Source organism: Pelodiscus sinensis, unplaced genomic scaffold, assembly GCF_049634645.1.
Source record: "Pelodiscus sinensis isolate JC-2024 unplaced genomic scaffold, ASM4963464v1 ctg35, whole genome shotgun sequence".
Classification (NCBI taxonomy): Eukaryota; Metazoa; Chordata; order Testudines; family Trionychidae; genus Pelodiscus; species Pelodiscus sinensis.
Window position 1 is genome coordinate 2,567,214 of NW_027465908.1, and position 25,485 is coordinate 2,592,698.

Genomic DNA, 25,485 nt, shown 5'->3' on the forward strand with positions numbered 1-25,485 from the left:
TCAGCTCTTCAGCCTGCTTCCACTGAGACACAGGGACATTGTATTGAAAGCAGTACAGTGTGAGACCTTGTCCCACAGCCCCTCTGAACCCCAGATATATCTGTCTTACTCTGTATGGAAGACTACCTAGAGTAAGGACATGTCAATTCACCCTCTTTCACAATGTAAAGAGGGATATGCATGGACTCCTTGCCCCTGCTAGCTAACAATTGTTTACACTGGGTTTATTAATAAACAAAAGTGATTTTATTAAGTATAAAAGGTAGGATTTAAGTTGTCATAAGATTTAGCACAGAACAAAGTAGGTTACTAAGCAAAATAAAACAGAACAGGCAAAATAAGCCTAATACACTTAGGGAATTCGTTACACACAAGTTCTCACCCTCCACGTGGTTCTAATATTCTCTGCACGCATGGGGAGCCCTTCTATTCTGGGTCCAGTCTGCCCATGTTAAACCAGCAGCCATCTTGGGTAGAATCTCAGGGGAGAACTGACAATCAGGATTACCTCACTCCGCACTCTTCAGGAGGATTTGCCTGAGGTAGAAATCCTGTGTGACAAACCTGACCCTCCCCCTTCTCTTCTTGTGGAAAAGTGCAGAGTCCAAATGGATCCAGCACAAGAGAGATTCCAATACAAGATGAATTTCAGCATCAGGTGACGTGGCGACAGGTTGTTGCCGAGCCAGCAGTCAGTTCTTACAGGCTGATTCTTATGCTTACAGGAAACCCAAGTTCTTGTACAGTTCATTGTGCTTGCTAATGGGCCATTAGCTCCATGTCTGGCTTCTTCAGCGTTGTACCCAGTGGGCTTGTAATAGGCTTTTCCTCATGTGAACACATTGATAATAAATCCACAGACAATATTTGTAACTACAGATACAGAAATGATGCAGGCATACAAATAGGATAAACCATGTCAGTAAATCATAACCTTTCCAATGATATCCCATATGGAGTAGCTCACAAAGCATATTTTACCTACGTCATATTCATTATCATATTCCTATTAATAATATGGAATGCCCCCTCATAGTGGATTCACTCAGTTCTTGGGCTCAGCTCTTCTCTGTTGGTCCCTTTTGATGGATACCAATAACTTCTTGGACATAGGTATGAATGCACTCTTACAGTGAAGCACCCAAGGAGATGTAGTGCACCAGGAAATAGGCATAACTCTACATGGTCATGACCAAAGTCAGCATGCGACCCAAAACATATGTGCCAAGTTCATCCTTAGCATAACGAAAGTGAGTATAACTGCACCAGAGACAAACAGATACATTCGGAGAAAAGCATTAAACTAGGAGCAAACTGAGCAATGAATTAAATTAGATGCACATTGTGCATCTTTTATAAGGACAGAAACAAACAGGGAATGGGTACAGGACAAATGTAAATAGAAGAGTATCTTAAAAGGCATCCCACTGCAGTCAGGTAAACCATAATCATTGAGAGAGTTCTTAATTTGGGAAAGCGGTGTTAACCCCACCACTACCCACAATGGAACCATTAGGACAGGTTTATACTAGACCCAGAAAATCAATTTAAGATTTGCAACTACAACTATGTAAATAACATAGCTGGAGCTGACATGCCTTAAGCCAAGGTTGGTGCCATCTCCCCAGTGAGAGGTCTATGGAAGCACTGACAGCATTTGATTTAGCAAGTCTTTATTACACCCACTAAATTGAACGCCAGAAGATCGATCTCTGATGCGGTATGTATAGATGTGGCTTTAGCCTAGTTTGAAGTGTTTTGGCACTAGGTACAAGCATAACAAATTACGTGATTTGGGCCAGTCTCTTTGGCTGCGTCTAGACTGCAGGGTTTTTTCGAAAAAACTTCACTTGCGTCTAGACTACAGCCGCGTTCTTTCGATAATAGAAAACACACAGCTTTTCTTTTGATGGTGGTACTCATTTCACGAGGAAGAACACCTTTTTTCGAAAATGCTCTTTCGAAAAAAGGCATTCTTGAATGCACACAGGGCTTTTTCGAAAGAGAGCATCCAGACGGCCTGGGTGCTCTTTTGAAAAAGCGGCTCGGTTTTTTGAAAGAAGAGGTTGCAGTCTAGATGCTCTTTTTTGAAAGTATCTTTTGAAAAAGCCTCTTTTGAAAGAGGCTTGCAGTCTAGACGTAGTCTCTGTGAGGTCAATGAGCCCCATAAAGTAAAGGTCACTATCAAATGCTCCAGCAATGTGGCCTAGGGAATACAGCACTAGACTAGGAATCAGGAGACCTAGTTTCTTGTCCTCATTCTGCCAACCACCTGCTGGGTGAAAATAGGCAAGTCACTTCACTGTTTTATGTCCAAGTTCCCGCCTCTGTAAAATGGGTATATAGACACGGACTTCCTTTGTAAAGAATATCGAGATCTAGTACTGAAAAATGGGTAATTCAGAGATCAGCATTAGGAGGCTGAATAAAGACTCCCGTGCTTAGTTTGGATGTTGAGCCCTGGCTGGGATGATTTAGTTGGGATTGGTCCTGTTTTGGGCAGGTGGTTGGATTCAATGGCTCCTGAGATCTCATCCTTTCCGAATGTCTTAGAGGTTTCTTTGTTTTTGGCATGAACAAATTTAAATTGTATACCGAGCAGTACTTAGGTTTGCTCTATTACGGCTGGTTTTGTTAGCAGTAGCTCACAAGCAGAGATTTTTTTGGAGGGGGCGGGGGGAGAAGAGAGAAGAAGAACACAAGTCAAGGTTTGATGTATGGTGTAGAATGAAAAAAGTGACAGAGCAGGCCACATTCTTTTTTTTTTTTGCTAAAAAATTTCAAGCTGTAATGATCAGTTGGAAATGGAAAGAGCTCATTTGAAAAGGTATGTTCCCTTCCTTTTGAGTACCACACTGAAAAAGCCTGCCCATTCAGGTGAAGCAGGGAGCATAATGCAGCCGTATGCCAGAGTAGAGCCAGTTCAGCTCATGTCAATCAAACTCTTTCCTGCCATCAAGTTAAACCAGCTTATGCATAGATGAATATTAACAAGAATCCCTCCTACTTCTGTGAAACATAGTGCAACATTCTAGGGTGACACAGAATTCTCAACATTGAATGTCCCAAAGCCAAACTCATCAAGAGTAGAATGCTTGGCCTGTTTGACTCATTGGATTTGTGCTCTTAAGTCACTTAGGGCCAAATTCACATAGACTCTGCAACACCCAAGAATCTAAACCCTAGGCACCCTATTGCCGGGGGGAATTCAGTGCCATTTGAGCTCTCAGCCACAGGGAAACAAACAAGCCAGCTAGGAGTCAGAGGAAGCCTCAGGGCCCTAAGCCCATCCTATGGATGTTCAGCGCCTAGGTGCCAGAGAGGCCCCTCTCTGCTCTCACAGCTCTTTCATGGGAGGAAGCATGTAAGATAGGGCAGCCTTTTTGCCTGAAGGAAAGGGAACCCTGACCTGCAGCCAGGTCACTCAAGATGTGGGGCACCAAACTTTGAATTCCCACTGTGCTTGATAGGGAAGCCGGACTGGAGCCTAGCTGTCCGTTCTGCAGGGAGTGCCTGAAACGCAAGGTTACCAAGTATTCTGCAGTGGTTCTCGTAGTCTCTTGGAGCTATTATACTTAATCATTGCTAGAGACAGAAGGAGCTGCCACTCCACTCCAAGTCAGGAGATCAGAAATTCAAAATGGATCTCCTACATCCCAGGAGACTGTCTTAGCCACTGGGATATTCTGGTACAGACACCACTTGCTTCCTGAGTTTCATGAGGAATGCCATCAGGGTACTTGCACTACAGGATTGAGCAATTATGGCAAGGCAGGCATCTAGTTTAAGAATTTTACTCTGAGGCCACCAGGGCTTTGGCTTGCAGTATGGTCCTAGCCGCTTGTTAGATTTGGGCTGGCATCAGAACTTGGGTCTTTGTAAATGTGGACCAGTGAAAACTTAAGTACCTACAAGGCTAGGCAGCATTGGAGGGCTGGTGCCTAAGTGGTATGATGAAGTAGTCATCCCTTTGGCTGCTCAAGTACTGTAACTCATGTTCCCCCTTACTGTCTATGGACCACACAAGGTTATGAAGTTTGACAAAGGCAGAAACATTATAGATTGCAGCAATCATAAAATAGTATTTATTGGAAGTTACAGCAAGACAGGTTCTCTTGTGAGATCAAGTCGTAGTACAAGATTCCATGCCCAATTATGCCACACATACAGGAGGAAAAAAATCATGCATTATGCTGATTAACACTTTAATCTGCAGGGAAAAAAAAATCAGAGCCCAACTTGTCATTCTGTTAACAGGTCTCTTCATGAGAGTAGATTGTCAACCACAGGTACAGGACAACTCATGGAACCACCACAAGGAAGTGAGTGATTTGGTTTACAAGAGGAAGATTGTCAGTTTAACAGAGGCTTGCTATCATAACCTCCTGGATTCAGTCACTGCTTTACTTAATGCAATGCTACAGACCCCAGACCACTGTTAGATTGATGGGATCCTCTGAAAAGGTAGATTCGAGTGCATCATTACAATCCCCCATCACAACAGAATTACAGTCTGAGCCAGGGAAGCTGTAGTTGAAGCTGGGTCTTTGTTTGGGTCATTAACAGAATGCATTGTGCTCCAGGAGTTAACCCAGGCTTCTTTTGCCACCGCACAGGACATCCTCCTTAGGAAAACGTGGCTTGAGGTCAGAGATGAGAGCACAAGCTACAGCTCAGACAGGTTGTTGTAAGCATTGGTGCTCCAACACTGCATTTTGCTCTGCTACAATCAGTCACACAAGTGGATTGAGTTCTGCTGGACTGTAGTCCCCAAGAATGAAGTCATATCATCGGGTTACAGGGTTTATGCTGAGGAAAAAAAGCTGGTATTTCTAACAGCTCCTGTCTGAGGCTGGAGTCTCGGCACACCTCATTCCTTGAGCTTCAGAAGAGGTCTCTTCAGTACTGCCTTGATCTCTGTTCTCCTCCCCTGTAGGGGGAGGGACTTCCTGAGAATGGAGTAGATTAGCCTTGCTGCAAGCAGCAGAAACCAGTCCCTCTTCAGTGTACTGCTGTACCTCTGCCTTGGCACCTACACTCGCCTCCAATTGCTTGTTCTCTGTAGAGTCTCCCCTACTTTCCTGGTCTTCCTTCTGGGAATCTTTGCCACTCTGCAGGTTGGTAGACCCAGCTACAGGCTGGGCCTTGCTGGTATCTTTTGGTGTGACTTCTGCAACTTCTCCTTCACCCTTATGATCTTCAGTTGCCTTGATCCCCTTCTTGCTGAGTTTGCCTCCCATGGTTGGTGCAGTGGAGCAGCACTACCAGCAGTAACGAACTCTGAAGGAAGGGGCAGCAAGAAGTCTTCACCTCTTTACAGCAGTATAGAGATGGCTACTGGGCTTCTGTCTCAGGAATATTCTAGAGTCCACCACAAAGCATCTCAGCTGCAAGATAGAAAGATCAACGTTAGTAGCCATGCTTTTAACCCCTTAGGTAGTTATCTTTACAGTTTGTAATGTTGTCCAAATGCCAACAGACCCTCACTGATCCTGACCTACAGCAGTCACTAATTCTGGCTCATCAAGTTCAGCTGCTTGTTTGTCCTCTTACCTACAACCACTTCATCAAATCTGAAATCCCTCACTCTTTACCCTCCCCCTTTATCATCAACAGTTGAACCATGGCTTAGTAGTTTCCCCTTCCCAGAAGGGGAAATAGCTCTAAGTCAAGGACTGCATTTTATTGTGCATACAGATGGCAAGAACTTAAGTTTTTCTTATATAGTGAATTTGGGCCCATGGCATCAAAAACAAATAGTGGTTTATATCAGTAAAGCAAATATTCCTTTACTAAGTTAGTCAAAGACTCACAACCAGTTGTGAATTATAGTAAAAGGGTACTGTCATTACATGTATTATTCCCCTTATATTACCTACTTGCCATGAGTTCTGAGAGAGACAAGCTAATCCAGAGTTTATATTTAAGTTGTATTTCACAAAGTAGTGAAAGTCTTCTCCTTTTAGTCAACAAGAAGTTTCAGGGAAAATTTTTTTTTTTTTTAATCTTTATATTTCACACACATATGTAATTACTAAAACAAAACACCACCATACCCACTCCCATTGTGTATACATACATACTATCATAGTGCAGCTATCACAAAATAAACAGCCAAGAATAATTTCAAATGTATAAGTAGAAAAGAAAAAACATACTTCTCTAAAAGCCACCAACTTTCTCCAGGTCCTCCTGAATTACTCTCATCACACACAAGCTAACCTTATATAGAGGTAGGTGGTCACACAGAAATACTTCCCCAAAATTCCCCGAACTTTAGTTCCACCAAATCACTGTTCCATTTCTCTATTGTTCACTGTTATATCATTTAAAGGATGGGAATGTCTGTTACACTTACTTTTAAAAACTTGTATGACTATATCATTTATAGTAATAGAGAGGTAGCCATGATAGTCTGATCTTGCAAAAACAAAAGGAAAAACTATGTAGCACTTTAAAGACTAACAAGATGGTTTAATAGGTGATGAACTTTTGTGGGCTAGACCCACTTCCTCAGATCATATTCTGGAAGAGAATTGGCATGACCATATATACCAAAGGATTAATGCCCACAAATCAGACATCAGACATCTTTACAAGGAAAAACCAGTTGTTTTTCATTTCAACCTACCTGGACATAATTTTAATGGCCTTACTACATGCATATCACTTCAAAGAGACTTTAACACCAGATTAGAGGGAAACTTCAGAACTTTCTTTCATGCTTAAATTTAACAAAGATGCTAATTACCTTAACCATTACAAAGATAGCTTCCCCACTTATCACCCCTGATTAGCCATTCATTGACTCATAAATAGCTATTCCTTCTCTCCCTCTCCCTCACCCCACCTTCTGTACTAAATCTGATTTGTCAGTTTAATAATGTGTTCACTTTTTTCATTGTATTCCTTTGATATATATGGTCATGCCAATTCTCTTCCAGAATATGAAGTGGGTCTGGCCCACGAAAGCTCATCACCTATTAAACCATCTTGTTAATCTTTAAATTGCTACATAGTTTTTCCTTTTGTTTTTATATCATTTATATGCTGTCTTCAAACTTCTTTTGCTTGTTCTTATTGTCTTTTTCTTTGAAATAATAATTAATAATTAATCATAAACATTTAAAAATGGATAGGCCACACATATATAGATTCTGATGCCCTTTGTTGTATTTTTGACTGGCTTGCTTTTTGACTTTTCAGCATGCTATATTGAATGGTATTATATGTGTTCATGGAAATATTTGACCTGATTTACGATTGCAATGAGCTCCTAAAACTCCCAGTGAAATCAATGAGAATTGCAGTTGTTTAGCAGCCTAGAAATACATTAATGTGCAGACTGATTGGTGCACAATAAAATAGGTGAATGTATTATTTTCTGGTCAGTGTGTATCTCACGTCTCCCTCTCTTGGATGTGACTCACAGAGGATGTGCGTCTGTGACAGCTCTGACATAGAGTTTGGGTGTTTAGCTTGAGCTTTAGTAATTAATGTGTCTAGTTCTAAAGAACTCTGATTCAGCTGGTAGTGTTGGTCAAAAGAGCAGCTGTACTGGGGAGTTTGTCTGAACTGTTGTGGGCTTCAGTTCTGTAGATGATCCATAGAGGATACAAATTTGTTTTGGGACAAAGCTAAGGAGCCTAACCTTTTAGTTCCAGCTGTAGAGATTCATACTTCTAGTTCAGGAGGTCTCTGGTTAAATCCCTAGAAGGAGCCAAGATGGCAGCTGCTTGTATTGTCTGCAATTTTCTTCTATAATGCTTTTATTATCAGTGGATTTCAAGTGAACTGAAAGAGAAAGACCTCTCACTTCCTTATATAGGAGACTTGCTAAACCACTGGAATAATGAAATTGGGCATTTCACTTTTACATAATCTTCAAAGAGTTTGAATCTGGCAAATGTGGTAAGGAATGGAAGTGGTGATCAGAACAAAAGGCCTAGCAGGGCTGACCAACTCTATCAGAAGGAAGGAAAGTGATCCCTGTTTGAAAGTAAGTGATTTCCCAAACAGAGAGTGGTTTTGTTTTCGATCATTATTTTTACAAAACAGATTAATCTGATTTTTATGGTAAAAACAATCCAAAAGTTCCTACATTCTATGTATTTGTTATGTGAATTTGGCTGTTAAAACGAGGTAGGTATTTTGGCTAGAAGAAAAAAGCAGGGGAGGGAATTTAAGTTTCACACTGCAAAATTCACACATTTACTTTTCAAGTTTCACTGGCCCATCAGTACAAGCATTTCCAGTGGGATTTCAGTTCCTGAATGATGTAGGTGCTCCTAAAAGTTTTAGCATCTCTGCTGTGTAGTGTATTATGATGCCAGATATAGCAAAGCACTTGTAGGGAGGTTGATTACTTGTTGGACCCATGGTCAGGTTATCAGTTACGTAACTCCCAGATAGGAATATAGTTACAAAGCTGGCTAAATAAACAAAATCTAACATTACAAATAATATCCACAGACACTATTGTATTGCAATGATGATAGAATCTGACAGTTACAGATGTTAAAATTCATGTTGCCATCTACAGAGTTCTACATATACAAATATGGTTTTTGGTGTCAACAAAACAGCAGGGGGTAAATAATAAGACAGTTGCACAAGGAATTATTTGCTAGTGCAGTTACAGTACTTCATATACAAAGAAGCTTGCAGATTTCACCAGCTTAAAAACAAACAAACAAAACAGACAAACAAGTTTCCATAATGTCCATTCTATCTACATTCCACTCAATTCCCCTGTTCCCATACCAAGTCTGATACAATGTTTGACCATCGTATGATTAAAAGCCAGATTCTCAGATAGTCTATTCATAGTGGCCATGGTAAGTCCATTCATTTCAGTGAACTCCTCCTTCTTGCTGTGTTTGTTGCCCATGTTTGGAGCTCTGTAGCATAGTATAGCTAGCACTCTACTGGAAAGTAGCCAAGAAGAGCCATTTGCATTGCTTTGTGGTTCAGCAGTCAATGCCTCGCAAGAGGAGGGTCTTTGTTGAGGTAAGGAATGGGGTGGGGGAGATTTGTCAGGAGAAGAACCAAGCTTCTGGTATATAGTTAATTAATATCCCAACAGCCAGGAATATGGGGTATGGAAGTAAGAAAAACGTTATCACCCACGCAACTTTGTCACTTGAGCAACACATGGGGAAGGGGACATTAGATATTTGCCCATGTAGATCAGTTTTAAGTGTTGATGCTCAGTCGTACTCTTGCCCCTCTGCTACTGAATTAGTCAATATAATATGGAATTTATTTCTAGGCAAGTCACTTAACTAGTACTTGCACAGAGTTCATTCAGAGCACAATACCCACAGATTCCATCGGGTAAATCTTTTAAGATACTGATATAGTAAGAAAAAGAAACTCAGATTATCATGAAGCTCCTTATTTATGCTCCCTCACACTCAGTGGGAGTTTGCTAGATTTATGACTCATAAAGCTGATGGTTACTGGCAGCACTATAAAGTCAGCCAGAACACCTGAAACCAAGCGAAGATTTGTCTCTTACAGAACACTTGGTAGTGGACATTCTGCAGCCCGAGTTTGACAGTTTTTGTTGTCAGGCAAGAGGATGGAATCTAATTGGGTCTTCCATAAGTTGCCTCTGTAGTGCAGACAAATGAAAGTGTGTTGTTGAGTCAGGAAGCTAAGGAAGTTTCCTTGATCACAGGATTCTGAGTCCTTCCCCTTATTATAAACATCTACCCTGAACACCAGGGAACACTCACAGGCACATATCGGGCTTTTGAAGAAAAGCACCATGTATCACTACATCAAGAGAGAAACAAGCATAAACCCACCAGTAAATCTGACTTACTTCCCTCTCCAAGATACTGTTACTGCAGCCGGAGGAGTGAAGTCATGGGTATCTCCCTCTTTGTCACGGATTCACAGTTGTGCTCATACTTGGCCTGTACAGTCTCTGGGGGTAACCCCCTTCACCTCCTGGGACTGCACATCTCTGAACCTCCAGCACACCTCTCCCTTGCTGTGGGCCCCTCGGAGAGTCTACTCGCTCTAGACGCCCAAGGCCTCCATTCCTGTTCTCTAGACTGGAGTGACTCTCAGCCAGCATAAAACGGGAGAGTTTGTTGAACATCTGAACACAGCATAGGAACTCCTGGGGCCTGTAGGCCTGCTCTCCCTCAGCATGGCACATCTGACTCTTCTCTGCATCCCGGTGGGCTCTGCTTGCTCCCTCTTCCCAGTCCTGAAGCCCCATCTTTCCAGCCAAACCTCATATCTCTTTCTCCAGGAGCTCTCCCCTGTCCTTTGTCTTCTGTCCAGATAAGCAGGATCTCCTGGACTTTTCTCTGCCCTTTCTTTCATCCCTCCTTTGTTCCTCCCTAGCTGGAACCCTCTGGTCAGGTCACAGAGTCCTCTCTCTGGCCAGAACCAGCTGTGCCATCCATGCTGGGTCTCCCAGTCATCAGGTCATCCAGAGCTAAATTAAGACACGCTGAGGCCCTAAACCCTGTCAAGTTTAAGAGGCGCCATAGCATTACCAAAAAGTAAAAAGTGTGTTATTCTAACAGAAAGGGCAATGAAAATAAAAATAATAATTTTTTTATGTTTGCATATATATTGGTACACAGGTGAGGATGTAACTAAACACTAGTATTTTTTTTGTATTTAGAAGCCACTCATAATCTGAGGCCCTAAGATGTAGTTTACTTAGCTTGTGCATAAATCCAGCACTGTCACCAGTCTTGAGGGTGTCCATTCTCCAAGCCTTTGGTTGAGGTCTCCAGTTCCAACTTTAGACATGATGAGGTTATTCCATCCTTCTAGGAAGACCTTTTCAGTTGTATGAAGTTAAAAGTGGTCTTTGAATCCATTGCTGAAGTGTTAACCCTGCTGACTGTAAAATAGCACCTATATCAGTGAAACTAGTTTTATTAGCTATAAATATTAATTAGTACAATACAATCGAACTATGGGGCTTGCCTGCTATTGTGTGCTTTCGGTGATTCTTGGAGAGAGAAATGCTCACCATGTGATATGGGCTAATCAGGAAAAGGTCCTTGCGTATGGTGTCTCTGGATACTATTTCTTTTTAGGTAAAGAGGAGATAACAAAAGTGGGGATTGTTCATAGTGTAGATGGTAGCATAACAGAATGTACTAGAAGGAAAGAATCAGTCACCACGATTCCCCACAGCACTGCTGGACTCAGAATTGTCCAAGGGGGAGACCCCTATCAGTGTCACTGGGAGCCAACTGATATCCCCCTCTCCCTAGCAATGTGGTGGACTGGGGGAGAAAGAACTGCAGGGAGGTGCCACTTACAGACTGATCCAATGCACACTGACAATGTCATCAAACCCCCCTGAAATTTTTCACACTGAATATTATCTTGCTTGTGCTAAGTGGCTGTTTACAGCACTCCTGTCATTTCCACTTAGCTAACCTAACCTCGCAGAAAGTATTAAAAAGAGGGGAATGAACATATTTGCCACCAGCTCCCTTCTTCTATAGCCTGTCCCTTTCCTGCATTTGCCATTTCATTCAGATTTTAAATCATTTGGGGCAGAAGCTGTTTCTTTTTTTGGTTCTACAGTGCTTTCTAATTTTCAGTGGGGCCCTACTAGACACTAATAGATTTTTTTAAAATTTTCAATGTCACTGAGACTACAAGCCTGCAGGACTAGCGTAGCTGTCAGTAGTATCCACTGGCATGTGTAGTGTTGTTGAATCTGTGCTTGTTCTAGGCTATTAGAGAATAAGGGGCACGAACTGAAGAAGAATGCTGCTTAGCTCAAAAAGTTTCTCTCTCACTCTGGCATAAGATGGCCCAATAAAATATTACCTCACCCCCCTTGTGTCTCTAATGACACCCAAGGAATTTATTTTATACTCAGCACTACAGTATTTCTTCACCCTGGATGACAGGCAAGACAGAAAGAAGAAAGTGAGCAGGAGGAAAGTACTATAGATACATTCTTAAGCTTTGTGGTGACAGGACATCTGTGAGAAGCCTCGGAAACAGCTGCATAAGAGTGAGTGGACACTTAAGAGAGATAAGCTAGGTAATAATCACAAAGGTGGAAATTAAAAACATGGGAATATGCAAAATCATGAACAGAAAAAAAGGTAAAAGGACCCCGAAGGCTACCATTTGAAATCAGGTTTAGGATCTTGCAACTGTACCCATCCATTTTGTGTTAGACCTCATGCTCACATTAGCCCAGTGCTTGCCTTCCATGTATCTCCCCACCTTTTTCTGTTTAAGAAGAAGGCGGCCATGCTCAGGTTATTATCTGTACTGATTCTGGAGCCTCTTGATGTCACCAGAGCCACATCCTATAGAATCAGCTGATCCCAGGCAACAAAGTCAATGGTTTCAAAACTTAGACATATCGGCTGTGTCTACACTGCACCTCTTTTCCAGAAAAGGGATGCAGATGAGACAAGTCAGAATTGCAAATGAAGCGGGGGATTTAAATATCCTGATTTTAAGAGGAATAAGGGACCTTTTGGAAAAGGCTTTATTTTCCGAAAGATCCCCGTCTAGACTGACGCTTTTTTCTGGCAAAGCCCCGAGCTGGAAAAAAGCGGCAGCCATGTTTATACAAATGAAGTGGGGGATATTTAAATCCCCCGCTTCATTTGCAATTCCGACTTGTCTCATCTGCATCCCTTTTCCGGAAAAGGGGTGCAGTGTAGACACAGCCATCCTGATAGGCAGTATAGAATATATGGTATATGCTCGTCATGTGTTCTGGTCGAACATATTCCTTGATTTATTGAAAACTAGAAGATTTACCTGGTGCTGCTCGGGTCCTTAACTCAATTAATGTTTGTTTGTTTTTTAATAAAATGAAAATGTCCCTGCTTCATTTGAACTATTGCTGGGGATGTGGGGTTCAGTATTCAGTCTGCCCTAGAGAAAGAGGGTTACTCCCGCCCCTCTCACCACAGCAGCTTGGGGCCAGGTGAGAAGTGCAGCTCCAGTGTGCACAACTGGGGGAGGGGTGCATGTCCCTCAGCTGGGAGAGGTCCAGGTTCATATGGCCCCTCTGCTCCACAACGAGAGCAAGAAATGGAGCAAACTGTGCTCTTTCCATTTGCTCCCTGACAAAGGGGAACAGTCAGCAAAGTACGAATGGGGTGAAGGATCTTCGTCCTTCCTAGCCTCTCTAAAGGATGCCCAGAGGGTGGAATGCTCCCGGACTGGGGAGGACATGCCTTCAGCCAGCTCCTTTCAGCTGCCTGGTGATTCTGTTTCATTTCTGTATGGCTTTCTGAGAAACCATTCCAGGCACCTCCCATTGTCCTGGCATAACCAACATAAGAACATAAGAACGGCCGTACTGGGTCAGACCAAAGGTCCTTCTAGCCCAGTATCCTGTCTACCGACAGTGGCCAGCACCAGGTGCCCCAGAGAGGGTGGACCGAAGACAATGATCAAGCGATTTGTCTCCTGCCATCCCTCTCAAGCCTCTGACAAACAGAGGCCAAGGACACCATTTTATCCCCTGGCTAATAGCCTTTTATGGACCTAACCTCCATGAATGTATCCAGCTTCTCTTTAAACTCTATTATAGTCCTAGCCTTCACAGCCTCCTCTGGCAAGGAGTTCCACAGGTTGACTACACGCTGTGTGAAGAAGAACTTTCTTTTATTAGTTTTAAACCTGCTACTCATTAATTTCATTTGGTGTCCTCTAGTTCTTCTATTATGGGAATTAATAAATAACTTTTCTTTATCAGCCCTCTCCACACCACTCATGATTTTATAGACCTCTATCATATCCCCCCTCAGTTTCCTCTTTTCTAAACTGAAAAGTCCCAGTCTCTTTAGCCTCTCCTCATATGTGACCCGTTCCAAACCCCTGATCATTTTAGTTGCCCTTTTCTGAACCCTAAAGCTCTTATCTTGCTTTAAGTTATGAGATGAGGAAGCTGTGTACCAAATTTGGTGATCCCAGCTCTTACCATTTAGGAGTTCTTGAACAAACACAGATGTACAGACAAACTCTCATGTGTATAGTAGGTAAACCTGCAATATAATACCTGTACAGATTCTGGTCAGATCGCCAAAATCACCTCCTGCTAAGGCTATTAACCCACACTAAACACAAAATCATTGCATGTAGGTAGGTTTCTTGGGTTACTCTTCTGCAAATGTGCTTATGTTCTTACTGCTGCATTTCAGTTCATTTAAGCAGTGTAAACAGCTGACAGTTGTGTCATAAATAGAGCTGGCATTTAACAGTTGAGACTGGGAACAAAATATCCAAATGTCATGCTTCTCCTTTGACCAAAATAAGCTGATTTTTATACAGGTATTTTTGAGCGAGATGATCAGTAAACCTGAAAGAAATGATCTTGGGAAATATACTCTGGGAAGGCATACTCAAAATGGTGGGTATTAGGATCTTAGAATTCTGATTAGATTAGACTGATGAAGATACTAACTCACTGTGACATGTTTGGGCCAGAAGTTTCAAGTTAACAAGCCACTGTCCATCAACTTTAAAGTTGCAAGTTCATCAGTCTTTTAAAAAAATTGTTCTAGTTTTCAGTTTTAAAAGGAAAAAAAAAAAAAAACAATGGCAGAATCACATTGGGTTAGTCAATGAGGAAACTTGACCTTAAAGTGACAATCTTAGGCATAGCCCACTTAATTCAATGTGGGTTGTGCCTACAGGAGCTCATGATACATTCTAACAAAACGTGACAATGGTAAGGCACTGCAATACTATTTGTTAAAAAAATTTTCCCCTCCAGTTAGACTAATGTAGTCTTCTTACTAAAGGGGCCTCGGTTTGTTTTCCTGGAAAGACCCTGTGTGCTGCAATCCAGACTACAATTCCCATGAGTCCTTGGGAAAAACAGGAAGGAAGGACTCATGTGGGAGATGTCTATCTCCATGTTGATGGAGAAGAGAGACTTAGCCACCTGGGACTCTGCCTTGGAGTTTGGAACATCAGGTTCCCAGGCACACCTGTGAGTGTGACCTGCTCCCCCGTAACCCAGGGAGGAAACGTTAACTTGACTACCCCTCTGAAGCTATTGAAATAAGTTAGACTTGCAGATTGGTAAGTGTGACTAGACCATTGTTGCCATTCTACACACAAAGAACCTCCTGAGATCGCTTTTGCATAGGCTCGGAGTTTGTTTCCCCCCCCCCCCCCCAGTTACAGACTAAAACAAGCAGTCTTACAGCACCTTAAAGACTAACAAAACGTGTAGAATAGCGATAGAAATGTAGCCATGTTAGTCTGGTGTAGCAGAAACAAAAAACAGGACTATGTAGCACTTCAGACTAACAAGATGATTTAATACATGTAGAAGGTATCATGAGCTTTTGGGGGCACAACCCAACTAATCCTATGCAAAAGATGTAACCCTGATCGAGACCAAAGTGTGTGTGTGTGTGGGGGGGGGCACGGCAGCCTTAGGGAACACTATTGATGTCTTGTTTATCTGTGTAATTACTGACAAGTCAGGGAACAGCCCAGATACCAGCTGGCAATGAGAACCCCCCCCCCCCCCCCCCCCCACACACACACACACGAGCATGTACCTCATACCTAGAGGATCTGACATGGCAACAGATGAGCTAGGAGTACTATAACCACAACCGGGAACAAAGCTTAGAGATGGCAGCTGTAGCTGTAATGGCTACATGTAGTAGCAGGCTTCCTGAAGATGGGTTGCCTACATATTTTCAGACTTCTCAGGAGTAGCTGTGCTCATCTGTAACTTTAAAAGCAAGGAGTAGTCCTGTGGCACCCTGGAAACTAACAAATAGTATCATGAGCTTTCCTAGGCAAAACCCACATCTTCAGATGAACTGGAGTGGATAGTCCAGGGAAACTTCCACTGTTTTTAAATCGAGCCATGAGGACGCAGTTGCTCAAGCAGAGCTGTATGGCCTTTGACATCATAGTGAGCTGTTTAATAAATGAAAGTTGATAGATACAATGGCTGTGTCTAGACTGGCAAGTTTTTCCCCCAAAACAGCTGCTTTTGCAGAAAAGCTTGCCAGCTGTCCACACTGGCCGCTTGAATTTCTGCAAGAACACTGACGATCTCATGTAAGAAATCAGAAATACTATGCTGCTCCCATTCGGTCAAAAGCCCTTTTGCGCAAAAGCTTTTGCACAAAAGGGTCAGTGTAGACAGCTCAGATTTGTTTTGCCCAAAAGAGCCCCAATAGCAAAAATGGCGATCGGGGCTTTTTTGCGCAAAAAGGCATCTAGATTGCAGAAAAGCATCCATGCCAGTGTAGATGCTCTTTTCCGTAAATGCTTTTAATGGAAAACTTTTCAGTTAAAAGCATTTGTGGAAAATCATGCCAGTCTAGACGTAACCATCGAGTAATATTCTCTGTGGTGGCCCCTGCAACCCTAGTGAGAACCCTCATTATTACAGAGATTAGTTGCATGACCAAAGTATGCTCAGAAAGCTTAAAAAGGTAAGAATCACCAGAATTCAGGCTGTTAGCTCTGAGGGCCTATTGAAATCTGTATCCAATTCAAGTTGGCAGTTATCTTCCAAATCCTGGGGCAAAGATAGGCATATATGATACATGCTGAGAGAGACACACACTAGGTCCTTAAATGCTTTGGAGAACTGGTATTTAAGCAACTGTGTCAGCTGGGTGTTTGTTATATTACTCCATACTTATTCCCACAAAAAATGCTAACATCCTAGTTGTGTAATTGGCAGTTCATACCAAAGCTTGTTTAGTTAGCGTAGATAGGAGACATGCCATAGATGAGAGACACCAGGATAGTGCAATTATAAAAGGAAGTTTATTAGCCAATATTGGAATACATCAGTCATTGTACCAGGCTACTATATAACCTTTCACAATCCTCCAGTGTCCCAATTACTATACCTTGGAGATACTGTATAAAGTTACGTTTTCATTTATTACATGTTATTCTGTTGGAGAAGTGTCAGCTGATGCTTCAAAAACCAAGCTGGAATTGTAGTTAACAGACACTGATTAAGCTATGCATCACTTCACAACATCTTTTCTGCATGCAGGACACATACCTCCTGTCAACTAACAGTGAAAGGAATATAGGGGAAACAAGCGTAGCCTTAAAGCAACTTGCCTATTGAATATATAGATACATATAAAATATCACAATAAGTCAAACAGAGCCTGCATTAAAGAGATAAAGATGACTACTAACTGGAAATGCAGTTACAACAGCTGTTTTCAGACAGCTTAGCCATAATGTTAGGACTTTATATAATTGGTAGGACACATTTTCAAAGACACAGCCCCCCCCCCTTTATTCCCCATTCCCCTCTCGAGTGCAGAAATTTGGCCAAGAGTTGGGGGATACAGTTCAATAGTGCTGGTGGAACCACCCAAAGAGGAGGCTAAACTGCATTACTCATTCTTTTCACTTCATTGTGGCACTAAGGAGCAGAGCAAATTACTGGAAGGATTGAAATGTTCTGCCACAGCTACAGTCTCAGAGGTTGCTGACAGGGTCACTCTGCAGAAGGCATCTCTTCACTAAAGTTGGTCTCAAAATGGAAACTGGATGGAATTGCTGGCAATCTATTCAGCATCCCCTTCTTCTCTGCTCTCAACACCTTCAGGTGCTGAGACTTCCAGAAGCTGGGCAGAGTCTGCCTCTGGAGACTCGGTGGTTTCCTCACTCGCAATAGCCACCAGCTGCTCTTCATTAGGCACCACATCTAGCTGCCTTGATTCAGGTTTGCAGGCCTCTTCTGGGTGCACTGCAGGGACTCCACCTCCTTCCTGGTCTGTCTCAGCAGAGATATGGGAATCTTGGTCCCTCCTCTCAGTTGACTCAACACCAGGGCTGGTGCCCTCATTCTCTTCTGGCTTCACTGTAGCAGCCTGTGTAGGTTCTTCTTCAACCTTCTGGGCTATTGGTTTCTCATAGGCCATGTTCAGCCCCTTCTTGCTCAGTTTGCCTCCCATATTTCAAGGCAGTAGTAGTCGTCCGGCCAAGCGTCGTAAGTAACTTACTTCAAGACACAAAAAGCTGGGCTGAGGAACCAGTGGGAGATCTGGAAGAGAAAGCTCAGGTGAGATACAGACTAGCTAAGCTACCTGATTACTACAGATAATGTGGCAAAGTCTTCCCACAGGCCCCTTGCCCTGGGACACCTTCTGGTCCACAAAAGTCAGCCAGAGACTCCTTCTGGGAGCCTTTCATTGGCCGTTTCCCACAACCTGTTTACAAAGCTTAGGATTACAGCAAACTCAGCCAGCCTCTCCGTCTGCCTGGGAGTACACTCAGCCACATCCTGGCTCCTTTCACTGCCCCTCTGGCTAACGAGGCTCACAGCTACTTCCAATAGCCCTTCAGGCCTGGGCTTGCTCAGCTGATTACCATCAGCCTTTTCAGCCAAGATATAGTGGCAGAGCTCTGGCTTAGCCAGCAGTCTGTCACAATAGTCGAGGCATAATTACCCTGACCACCCAACCCATGGTAGTCCGTTGGTTTATCTTGCGCACAACACTGCTCAATGAAGTAACAGAGACATTCATTATGGGATGAGACTAAGATGACCCATGATTTACACACAAACTGCTAGTGGACTAATCATCTTTATTGACCATAGCTCAATCAGTAGATAATGCATCAACACATAATCACAGTCATGCCAAACTACTCCTGTAGTAGAGAAGAGAGAGATGACTCACTGAGATCAGTATTGTCTCAGTTACACATGGTTACAATACCATAAGCTATTCAGATATTCCCAAACAATCATTTACTGATAATTCTCTTCTATTCCAGCTACACACATTTTTAGTATACCAGAAATGAAATACAGGATAGTCTTACCCGGTCCAAGCCACTTCAGGTGTTCTACTGACTAAGCAGGCTGGTCTTATAGGGCACTGGGTGGTCACATAGAACTACTTCCCCACAAGTCCCTGAACATTAGTTCCACTGACACCAATATTCCCCGCTAACTTGCATGAAGGAGGAAAGTGGATGATACTCATTAGTTCCCATAATATAAGGACTAGAGGACACCAAATGAAATGAATGGGTAGCAGGCTTCAAACTAATAACAGAAAGTTCTTCACACAGCGCATAGTCAATCTTTGGAACTCCTTGCCAGAGGAGGCTGTGAAGACTAGAACCATAACAGAGTTTAAAGAGAAGCTAGATAAATTCATGGAGGTTAGGTCTATAAAAGGCTATTAGCCAGGGGGTAGGAATAGTGTCCCTGGCCTCTGTTTGTCAGAGGCTGGAGATGGATGGCAGAAGACAAATCACTTGATCATTGTCTTTGGTCCACCCCCTCCAGGACATTTGGTGCTGGCCACTGTCGGCAGACAGGCTACTGGGCTAGATGGACCTTTGGTCTGACCCAGTACTGCCGTTCTTATGTTTTTATATACTTTGACATCTTTAGAATAATGTGATTGTATCTTTATATTCATATAAACACATGCATCTGATGAAGTGGGTCTTTGCCCATGAAAGCTTATGCTCCAATACATCTGTTAGTCTATAAGGTGCTACAGGACTCCTTGTCGCTTTTGCAGATCCAGACTAATCAGGCTACCCCTCTGATACTTTATATTCATATTGTAATGGTTCATAACATTATTCTGGGCTTTAAGTTATAAAGTACAAATAAAAAATAGTGGTCCATACATATTTCTCTATTTCCATTTACAAGTAACTTTACATGGACTGGGTTTTTTAGTGCACCATGTTGGTGTGTATATGTGGGTATGTCTACACTACAGCACTAATTTGAACTAACTTAATTCGAATTATTTAATTCAAACTAAGCAAATTCGAATTAGCGCATCTAGACCTAAAAAATAGTTCGAATTAGCATTTTGCTAATTCGAACTAGCATGTCCACATTGAGTGGACCCTGAACCGAGGTTAAGGATGGCCGGAAACAGTGCCGGCAGGGCATCAGATTAGGACTTAGAGCGTGGAGCTGCTGTCTCAGGCTAGCCGAGGGCTGTGCTTAAAGGGTCCCGACCCCCACTCCGGACAGACAGTTCTCAGGGGTTCCCTGACTGCAAAGCAGTCCTGGCTTGGAGTGCCCTGAGTGCCCACACTCGGCACATCACAGCACTCGGCCATCAGCCCGGCTGCACTTGCCGCAGGCTGCCATCTGGGAGGGGGGTGTCAATCAGGGGGCTGTAGGAGAGCTTCCATCCCGAGGAGCCCGCAGAGCCACCCCAGTCCTCCCCATCGGGGGCTCGTGCCCCATTCCTCCCTCACCCCCTTCCACTTACCCCTCCCTAGCCCCCCTTTCTGATGTACAAAATAAAGGACATGTGTGTTCAAAAATAGAAACTCTCTTTATTGAACAAAACTGGGGGAGACTGGGAAAAGGAGGTGGGAGAGGAGAAGAGGGAGGGTGGGAGAGGAGAGGGCAACTAAAATGATCAGGGGTTTGGGACAGGTCCCATATAAAGAGAAGCTAAAGAGACTGGAACTTCTCAGCTTAGAAAAGAGAAGACCGAGGGGGGATATGATAGAGGTCTATAAAAGCATGAGTGGTGTGGAGAGGGTGCATAAAGAAAAGTTCTTCATTAGTTGCCATAATAGAAGGACTAGAGGACACCAAATGAAATGAATGGGTAGCAGGCTTCAAACGAATAACAGAAAGTTCTTCTTCACAAAGCAAATAATCAACCTGTGGAACTCCTTGTTGCAGGAGGCTGTGAAGGCTAGAACTATAACAGAGTTTAAAGAGAAGTGAGATAAATTCATGGAGGTTGGGTCCATGGAGTGGTATTAACCAGGAGGTAGAAATGGTGTTCCTGGCCTCTGTTTGTGGAAGGCTGGATATGGATGGCACGAGACAAATGGCTTGGTCATTGTCTTCGGTCCATCCCCTCCAGCGTACCTAGTGTTGGCTGCTGTTGGCAGACAGGCTACTGGGGTAGATGGACCTTTGGTCTGACCCAGTATGGCTGTTCTAAGCTCAGGGCTCAGAGTCGGGGGTCTCACTGGACCACCTTGATTTTCATGCAAACCTGCTCCTGGGTGGCCAGGCTGGCAGCTCTCCTGCCCTAGACGGCCACTTTCCTGTGCCTAGTGCGGAGGTCGTGGATGAGATCCATTATCTCCACACTAGACCAGGTGGGCGCCCACCTCTTGCGGCCCTGGGCAAGCTCCTGGGAGCCGCCAACCTGGCCCCGGGAAGAGGCAGAGGGCTGGGTGGCAGTGAGTGGCTGGTTCGTACCGTGCCAGGTGCAGGGTCTGCTGGCTGGGTGCTGGCAGGCTTGCACTTGGCACGGGCACCGTAGCCAGCCCGTGCCCCTTTAAGGGCTCCGGGGCCGGGAGGCGGGCAGACGAGTTTCCCTGGTGGTGCCCAGAGTGGCCACCAGGGAAAGCTGGGGAGGGCTAGCCTCCCACTAGTTCAAATTAAGTGGCTACACAGCCCTTAATTCGAACTAGGCATTAGTCCTCGTGGAATGAGGTTTACCTAGTTCGAATTAAGCGCTCCGCTAGTTCGAATTAAGTTCGAACTAGCGGTTTGCATGTGTAGCGGCTATCAAAGTTAATTTGAACTAACGTTTGTTAGTTCGAATTAACTTTGTAGTGTAGACATACCCTGTCTGTCCAAACAAACGGGGGGTAACTGAGGTGCACCAATCCCTCAAGGACTTACTGTCATGTATCAATTTTCATAGCGTGAATAGTCCCATTGAATTTAATGAGATTACTCATAGGTGCAAAATGAAGCATGTATATATACATTGAGTCATACTCTTGCACAGCCAGCCAGCTGCAAACAGAGAATTGTGTCCCAGGAGTGATTTCTTTTAAGCCAGTTTCACTAGCTTTGTCCAGTAACCATCTGTTTGATGTGAAAACTCAACACAATTTCTCCTTTTCTGCCATCTGAAAGTGACTTGGGTTTGCAGAACTTTTATTGTGGCTGCAGATTGGATGGATGTCCTTAGGAAGGTCTGAGCAGCTGCAACAGGGTACTGCAGAAGTCACTGTTGCTGCACTATTCATATTCAGATTTCTGAGGGGCAGTGCAAAGTAGATAGGGCACATCTACAAAATGGGAAGAGGAAGTAAGAGGAATGCTAAACAGCCTCCCTCTCCAGTGAAACTAAAGGCTATGTTCAGAACAAATTGCATATACAAACATGACACCGCTTCATATTTTGCATATGTGGCTAAATATACATACCAACATCGTAGCCATGTAAAACGAGTAAAACCGAGATCAAGTCAAGTCACATAGAAACGGATGAGGGAATATATATGTGGCCTGCTGATTTTTATTTTTATTAGCTTTTAAAGCCCAGTTCAATAACACAAAAGGAACAGTTGAGAGTTCATTTAAAGACTATAAACAGTAGATACCTAAAATCATTCAACACTTATAGCTAAAAATTTAAAGCTGCAACTGCCACCAAGATGGACAGTGCTCTCTTTCTTCTTTGATCATTACTTCCTAGGACAGAAGATATTTTGCATCAAAATGTGTGAGTGAGGAGACTAGTAAAACTGGAGGGAATGGGCTTGTGAATTTTGGTGGAAATGTGGTTTACTTTCATATATGTTATTGCGAATGCACTACGCGGTTGCATTTATCAACGGGTTCTAGAAGGGTCAGAGGGGGTGAATATAAGACAAAATCAACACACTGGCTACACAAAGGCTACGTCTACACTGGCAGCTTCTTGTGCAAGAACTCTTTTGTGGAAGATTTCTTGTGCAAAAACTCTTCCAGAAGAGAGCGTCTACATTGGCATGTGCTTTTGCGCAAGAGCATCCATGCCAGTGTAGATGCTCTCTTGCGCAAGAAATCTCTGATGGCCATTTTAAACATCGGGCTTTCTTGCGCAAGAAATTCATGTTGCCTGTCTACACCGGCCTCTTGCGCAAGAGGGCTTATTCCTGAGCGGGAGCATCATAGTTCTTGTGCAAGAAGCCCTGATTTTATACAGTAGAACGTCAGCTTACTTGCGCAAGAAAACACGGCTAGTGAAGACAGGCAAGTTTTTGTGCAAGAGTGGCCGGTGCCAGTGTAGACATAGCCTTAAAATGTTTGGAGACCCAATAATGGACAAATGTGTTGATGGTTTATAGTTCATACATTTAATAGTACAGGCAGTCCCCGAGTTACGCGGATCCGACTTACGGAGACCAGGGAGAGGAAGCAAAGCGGCGGAGCACGCGGGCAGCCCAGACGTGCGTCTGGGCTGTCCGCTGCCCGCGTGTTCTGCCGCTTTGCTCCCCGTCCCCCTGGTCTGCAGGACCAGGGGGACGGGGAGCAAAGCAGAGCAAAGCGGCGGAGTCCGAGGGCAGCAGGACAGCCACGGCGCGTCTGGGCTGTCCCGCTGCCCCCGTGCTCCGCGGCTTTGCTCCAGACGCCTGTAGTACAGCAGCTGGGGCGCTGCTGGTTGGTCCTGTAGCGCTGCTCTGGGCGCTACTGGACCAACCCAGCAGCACCCCAGCTGCTCTGCCCCAGGCATCCCCATGTCAGCCGCTGCTGAAACTGACCAGTGGCTGACTACAGGAAGCCCCTGCCATGGGCTTCCTGGAATCAGCCGCTGATCAGTTTCAGCAGCAGCTGACTTGGGGATGCCTGGGGTTCTTAAGTTGAATCTGTATGTAAGTCAGAACTGGCATCCAGATTCAGCCGCTGTTGAAACTGATCAGTTTCAGCAGCAGCTGAATCTGGACGCCAGTTCCGACTTACATACAGATTCGACTTACGAACAAACCTACAGTCCCTATCTTGTACGTAACCCGGGGACTGCCTGTAGTGGGATAGTTGCATAATTGTAGAAGGAACAGTCTTCTGGAGAACAGTTACAAATGTGTATCTGGATAACCATAGTAGTGATATGAACATTACCTACTTGTGGAGCTCCTAATCAATGGGGGCTGCATCTAGACTGGCATTATTTTGCGGAAATACTTTTAACGGAAAGGCTTTTCCATTAAAAGTATTTCCACAAAAGAGCATCTAGATTGGCACGGATGCTTTTGTGCAAAAGCATCCGTGCCCAATATAGACGCACTTTTGCGCAAGAAGACTCCGATGGCCATTTTAGCCATCGGGCTTTCTTGCACAAAAAATTAAGGTGCCTGTCTACAGTGGTCCTCTCGCGCAAGTATTCTTGCGCAAGAGGGCTTATCCCTGAGCAGGAGCGTCCAAGTATTTGCGCAAGAAGCACTGAATTCTTACATTAGAACGTCAGTGTTCTTGTGCAAATTCAAGCGGCCAGTGTAGACAGCTGGCAAGTTTTTGCTCAAAAGCAACCGCTTTTGCGCAAAACCTTGCCAGTATATACGCATCCTGGGGCTGTGTCTAGACTGGCAAGTTTTTCGCAAAAGCAACTGCTTTTGCGGAAAAACTTGCCAGCTGTCTACACTGGCTGCTTGAATTTCCGGAAGAACACTGACGATCTCATGTAAGATTGTCAGTGTTCTTGCAGAAATACTATGCTGCTCCCATTTGCAAAAACGCTCTCTTGTGCAAATGCTTTTGTGCAAGAGGGCCAGTGTAGACAATGCGGTATTGTTTTGCGCAAAAAAGCCCTGATTGCGAAAATGGCGATCAGGGCTTTCTTGCGCAAAACCGTGGCTAGATTGGCACGGACGCTTTTCCGTAAAAGCACTTTTTGCAGAAAAGTGTCCGTGCCAATCTAGACACTCTTTTCCACAAATGCTTTTAACAGAAAAACTTTTCCATTAAAAGCATTTGCGGAAAATCATGCCAGTCTAGATGTAGCCTGGGAGTATAAATCCTACTGCTGACTGTAAAAGAACTGCTATATGTCGCTAACATGTTCTTTTATTCCTGGTTATAACTATTACTGTCTAACCACTCTAGAATGGGGATAGCAGTCATCAAAGTTTGGTGGATCTAGGGAATCTTTTGTAGGAGAATAGCAAACAGGATATACTGCTTAGTCCAAAAATAGACTGCTGCCTAGCATGCAGTTCAACTAGGATAGAATGTCACATGCAGAGGGCACAGGCAAGAACCAATCTTAGTGCCAGTTTTCCTTATCCTCCCTTTAGACTACTTTCATAAGTAGGTGGTTTCTCTGCGATATTCGGTAGAACAAAAGGAGGAGACTTCTATGTTAACACACATTCAAGAGCACATGAATGTATAATTGACAGCTGTGTTTGGTGAGATAGTTTTCCTGTATTCTTACCTGTTCATAATTTGTATATGTGGCTAAGTGGGTGCTCTAATTTTAGGCTTGTGGAACAAGAAGTGGGTTAGAAGCTATGAATCAAGTTAATTAAACATCTTAGATAGCAGTATGAATGTATATAGTGGTTTATAAAAGCAGAGGAATCTGTAAGATTTCATCCTACACTTAGAAAAATAAAGGGTGCTTGGAATCTACTGTCTGATAACGGAAAGGGAAAATGACAAGTTGCAATTACTGCTGCTGATTGGCTAAAAGTCATAAGTGGCACTGGTCTGTGCTAACAGTCCCCATCTTGGTTTGTTCTGCTCCTTCATCTGTTGCAGCTTTAAGACCATGATCT

At 43.6% G+C, this 25,485-nt stretch overlaps 3 long non-coding RNA genes across 4 annotated transcripts in view; 1 reads left to right on the forward strand and 2 right to left on the reverse strand.

Annotated features, from left to right (window-relative positions):
* LOC142824474 (uncharacterized) overlaps nt 1-25,485 on the forward strand; it is a 129,715-nt gene that overhangs the window by 63,244 nt on the left and 40,986 nt on the right. Inside the window, exon 1 of one of the 2 annotated variants that reach the window (XR_012899340.1) lies at nt 25,022-25,116. The exons of the other annotated variant lie outside the window; for it this stretch is intronic. This is a non-coding gene — a long non-coding RNA (uncharacterized LOC142824474). Of the gene's footprint in view, nt 1-25,021; nt 25,117-25,485 lie in introns of those variants that run through there. 2 annotated transcript variants of the gene reach the window in all.
* Nucleotides 4,056-6,244, reverse strand: LOC142824454 (uncharacterized). The gene is made up of 2 exons (XR_012899331.1): nt 6,159-6,244; nt 4,056-5,387 (listed from the first exon to the last, which is right to left on the reverse strand). It is a non-coding gene; the product is annotated as an uncharacterized LOC142824454 (long non-coding RNA).
* Nucleotides 16,758-18,844, reverse strand: LOC142824472 (uncharacterized). Its single transcript, XR_012899339.1, has 2 exons — nt 18,808-18,844; nt 16,758-18,022 (listed from the first exon to the last, which is right to left on the reverse strand). It is a non-coding gene; the product is annotated as an uncharacterized LOC142824472 (long non-coding RNA).